This window comes from Sinocyclocheilus grahami, unplaced genomic scaffold (genome assembly GCF_001515645.1).
Source record: "Sinocyclocheilus grahami isolate Dianchi unplaced genomic scaffold, SAMN03320097.WGS_v1.1 scaffold609.1, whole genome shotgun sequence".
NCBI lineage: Eukaryota > Metazoa > Chordata > Actinopteri > Cypriniformes > Cyprinidae > Sinocyclocheilus > Sinocyclocheilus grahami.
The window spans coordinates 1,140,167-1,146,087 of record NW_015505788.1 but is presented as its reverse complement, the minus strand read 5'-3'; positions in this window follow the sequence as shown (position 1 = coordinate 1,146,087).

The window sequence follows — 5,921 nt, the reverse complement described above, 5'->3', positions numbered from 1 at the left end:
GCTGCACAATATAATTAACATCAAAATAAATTCACAAGATCATATTGTTTGCACATGTTTATTTACATAAAGCAAAATAACTGAAATGATAAGAGCACAAGTATAGCGCTGGAACTTCTTTAAGTCGGTCTAAATATCATTTAGTACCGAATTGCAATGTCGTCTGGTCCATCCTTTTCTTGGGAAGGTGTGCTAGGCCAGTGTTTCCCAACCTTTTTGTAGTTGCGGCACCCTTTGGAAATTTTAACAAAATTGTGGCACCCTACTAAATTAACACGGCACCCCGGTTGGGAAACACTGTGCTAGACACTGATCAATGTAACAAAAATACTATACATATTTGTATGTTTTGCTATTGTATTGTGGAGTGACACTTTCAAAAACTTTTCTATATTCCTCTGATTATATAATGGTAAATATTACAATAACATATAGCACAACAACAGTGATCAGCAATAATGATAAGCCTAATACTCACAATAAAAATAATATAGATCATAACACAGTCTCGGAGGTAAAAAGTGGATTATCCTTCACCTGAAATGTTTGTCTTTTCATTCTGAAAAACATTGTGATCAATAAATGTTGGATCACAATAATTAGGAACCACAGTTTGCACAAATCCCTTCACTCTACTGGGATTAAACACATATTTATACCGATTTCATCAGGCTCTGATCAGATAGGCTGGCCTTTTATTGTGGCCAGCCTAAGGCACACCTGTGCAATAAACATGCTGTCTAATCAGCATCTTGATATGCCACACCTGTGAGGTGGATGGATTATCTCGGCAAAGGAGAAGTGCTCACTAACACAGATTTAGACAGATTTGTGAACAATATTTGAGAGAAATTGGCCTTTTGTGTTCATAGAAAAAGTCTTAGATCTTTGAGTTCAGCTCATGAAAAATGGGGGCAAAAACAAAAGTGTTGCGTTTATAATTTTGTTCAGTGTATATAATCATACATTGTGTCTGTTTTTGTCCATATGTTGCACTGAAAAACAACCTCTTTCATGTCATATGTTTAAAAATGGTGTGAAAACATCCAAAATATTATGATCCATAGTGTTGTGTTCAGAAGTCAGTAAGAAGTCAGAAAGAGCTTTATTACCATGTTTACACACACAAGGAATTTGACTTGGCAACAGGAGCTTCCAGTGCAGAAGAAAGTGCAACATACAGGTGCATCTCAATAAATTAGAATGTCGTGGAAAAGTTCATTTATTTCAGTAATTCAACTCAAATTGTGAAACTCGTGTATTAAATAAATTCAATGCACACAGACTGAAGTAGTTTAAGTCTTTGGTTCTTTTAATTGTGTATTCTTGAAGTAGCTGCTGACCTAGAGGTGTCCTTCTTCTTGATGTCCAAGAAGACTGTGCCATCAGAATAATGCTTTAAGGTTTTTGCACTGTATTATATAATCAATTACAAATTAGAATGATTACAATATTAACATTTTAACTACAAGAAAAATGTTCTCAGGCACGTAGCTTATGTAGGTAACAGAAACAATGGCTATATAATAAACAAGAGTTTATGAATAACACAGGAGTTTATAGTTAATAGTTTATATTAATTGTATTAGGCCACAGATACATTTGTAGAGGTTTGTTTCAGGCATTGTTGTATACACACTGCAGTACTAGTCACCAATGACAACTATAGGTAGGCTAATCTATTCAAATAAATAAATCCATTAATGAAACCCCCACAAATAAAATATATAAAAGCTATAAAAAAATAATAAAAAAATTATATATATATATAGGCACGCAAAGAAGTACAGCTTCATATACAGTATGTAAATGTATTTCCAGATCGCGCATGTCTGTTCGCTCTATGACCAGAAGAGGCCACAGTTGACTTGTTTCTAGTCTTGAGAAAACAATTTAAAGTCCTTGCACAACTAAACCAACCACTGACGTTTGAGATACTTTTATCGGGTTTGTTTATCATGCTATAGTATAAATGTGTTAATATGGTAGCACTTCTTTATATATGTCATTAACAAACATGATCAGTATAGCTGATGTATTTTCCAAATAAAAATGTTATGACAACCCTAATCACACACACACCTGAACCAGCTAATCAAGGTCTTCAAGATCACTTGTAAAGTCACAGGCCAGGTGTGCTGAAGCAGGTTGGAAATCAACTTTGCAGGACAGTGGGTCCCCAGGAGCAGGGTTGAAGACCTATGAGTAGAAGTTGCAGTTATTTAAAGGGGTCATATGATGCTGCTAAAAAGAACATTATTTTGTGTATTTGGTGTAATGAAATGTTTATGCAGTTTAAGGTTCAAAAAACACTTTATTTTCCACATACTGTACATTATTGTTTCTCCTCGATGCCCCTCCATTCTGAAATGCGTCGATTTTTACAAAGCTCATCGGTGCTCTGATTGGCCAGCTATCCAGTGCGTTGTGATTGGCAGAATACCTCAAGCGTGTGACGGAAATGTTACGCCCCGTACCATACTGTGATGCTGTGTCCCGGCGCAACGAGACAAAAACATTAAAACAACGAGGCATTCGTTGCATCCAGTGGGGACATAATTACGGATTATAATGACTTATACTGTCTTTTTATGCATTGCGTTGCAAATTCTTTATATATAAAAAACGTACTTACCGTCTGTGAGTCAGAACAGCCGGCATTGTAGTCTACACTACCAGGATCAAGAAACAGTCCTCCATAAAATGTGCTGCACACATCTGAATATTTGGGTTGAACTGTTCTGGAACAGTGTTGTAAATACAACTTAACCACTGATTTCTAGTCGTGTCCTCTTTTGGAAGACTAAACAAAGTAGTTTCTCTTTCACAACGAAACACACAGCATCTTCACAACATGGCGGCGGTGGCAGCAACAAAGTTACGCCTTCTTTGCGTGAACATTTGGGCGGTGTTATGCAAATCTTCCCACATAGTGATGTAGACATGTGGGGCCGTGTTTAAACGAGCCGTTTTAGGTAGGTGTTGACGAGTCTTAACTTTTATAAAGAAAATCTCTTTGGTTTTGAGACTTTAGTCTTTGCAACTTTAGGGATCGTATCTATTCACGAACAGCTTGTAACACTCCAAAGAGAAAGGAAAACTTGGAACTTGTGAAACTATACATAAAAATATCTGCATGAAACTGAAACAGCAGGCGAGCTGAACGAGGAGCAGATTCACTCTCTGCCAGCAGGTGGCGCTTAAAGCGTTTCCTTGGTTTCCGCTGTGCTGCACTTATGAACTTTAATATGCATTATACAGAGGCAAGAGGAAAAGAAAATAATACCATCTAAACTTTTCTAAAGACAGTAATTTAATGAGAGTTCTCCTCCTGGTTTGTGCCTCTTTGACTGTTTGAGTAAATCTATAATGGTGTCTAACCTGTTTTGCCTGTATATTTTTCCCCTCCTGCCACATTTACCAAACATTTGTTGATCAAACACTCTCACCGCCAAATTGATCTGTTCTTATATAATCTTATTATGTTATGAAACATAGATTAAAGATGAGTGGGAGAAGGAAACTTTGCAGAAAATTGCAGGGAGAGGCACCACAGACTCCACCTGATCAGGCTTCAAAATGACTGCGGCGGACGTCTGCTTTCATATGTGAATAACACTCATAGCTGTAAGATTATTGTTTTCCCCTCTTTGACATACTGTCTAAAGGCTTAAATATTAATTCCTTATAGGCTACTTAAAAAAACAGCATTAATTATTTCCATTATGGTGGCTCGTCTGGTATTTCTGGTCCTACTTTGTTTCAGAAAACAGAACAATTTTAAGAAAACAGAAAGATCCCAACACTCTGTCCTCTTTTTTTTAGGGTTGCACTGCAAAATATTGCCATCATATAGTTATATGAGATATAACTATTACTCTTAATGTTTTATAAGAACGCCCGGAAAAAGAAAAGGGAAGAAAATTAGTAAAAGAAAGACACATATTTTATGAGTGTCCTTTATTTCATATGTGTACATGTGTACATGAATATCACATATCAAATAAACATTAGTTTTTTTAATCAAAATAAACACAAAATACTAAGGAAATTGTATAATTTGTTAATAAATAGGTACAAAAAATAAATATTATTATTATTATTCTATGTGCAATATATCTGTAGTGCACTCCACACCAGTGACGACAGCATGACTTCTACCTGAAACAAAAACAATTTATTATTTTATGTCATATTATATATATATATATATATTTATATATATATATATATATATATACACATGGCAAACACCACACTAAAAATCTTACTGTATATACACATGGCAAACACCACACTAAAAATCTTATATTTAGCAACCCATAAATAAAGACTTGATCTTACTTCCTCTTCACACCATAAAGTTCTTCTTCTCTAGTTTCTCTCTCTCATTAGTGGAGCTCAGGAACGCCGCCTGAAAGCGCTGATGTGTTCTATTGCTGGAATATAAAATCAATACAACAAAAAAAACATATTTAGTAGGCCTACATGGTTCTGCCGAATACTCAAATCTACTCTTACTCTAACATTTCTTATAATGTAATTTCTTTCCATTGTACTTTGCTGGATAGTTGAATGAGTATGTTGTTAGGCCTATGTCTTCTTATATGTTGAATTTGCATTACAGTAAAAAAAATTAAAAATAAATCAAATCTGACTGGTCAAGCACGAAAACGTTCATAAAAGATTGTCACGTGAGAAATAAACGAAAGACTTGGGAGGTGAACTATATTCATTTATGTTTCTTATGATTTATATTCGGCTGCATTATAATGAATTTCTAATTCGGAAAATTATGGAGGATGTATCTGGAAGTGTTCGCGGAATTTGGTTGTTTAAAAATATAACATTTTAGCTTAATTACCTCAAATGAACGAAATTATTTGACTAAAGTTCATTCTGTGGAACAATATTTAAAGAGCCGAGTCATTAAAATGATCCGATCTTCTCAACAAAAATGCATACGGTTAAATCACACGCAACACAACCTGTAGCCTAAAGCGAGCTTAATTTTGTATAATCAGATCCATAGCAACCATTATAATTATCGTCTGGGGGTTTATTTCAGAAAATGTGATTCGAATCATTCATAAACAACCGATCACCTGTCGCTCATGTAACCCCTCTCCTCTGGGTCCTCTCCCCCACACCTGGGTCTCGAACCCCGGTCTCTGGCATAGGAGGCGGACGCACTAACAAGGAGGCTAAAGACTGCAGCCACTAGCGTCAGTCGCTAGTGCGTCTCTTGAGATCAGGGGAGTGAGGTTTACCTGCATAGCACCTACCGCTGGCCTCCGTTACACTCACCCCCCTAAACCTCACTCCCATCCGGGTCACGGCACCAATGTAACCACTCTCCCCCGGGTCCCCACCGCCACACCTCGTTCTCGCTCCGAGTGGGTCTCGAACCCCGGTCTCTGGCATAGGAGGCGGACGCACTAACAAGGAGGCTAAAGACTGCAGCCACTAGTGTCAGTCGCTAGTGCGTCTCTTGAGATCAGGGGAGTGAGGTTTACCTGCACAGCACCTACCGCTGGCCTCCGTTACACACATCATACACAAGAAGACAACTGGTGCTAACTAGCGTCTAATTTGTAGTGTAGTGACCTCAGAGGAGTTCACTTTTTGTTCACTTCCAGAATAAAAAGTTCCTGATAATTTACGCACCCCCATGCCACCCAAGATGTTCATGTCTTTCTGTCTTCAGTCGGAAGGAAATGAAGGTTTCTGAGGAAAACATTCCAGGATTTTCTCCATATAATGGACTTCAATGGCGCTCAGCAAATATTTTTTTTCTTGCTTATCCGAAAAAATTGTCCAAAAAAAATAGTCCAATCTGTGACTAATAAAAAAAACACAATATAATGCGTTGAACCACTATATAATAGCCTAATACATATATATATATATATATATATATA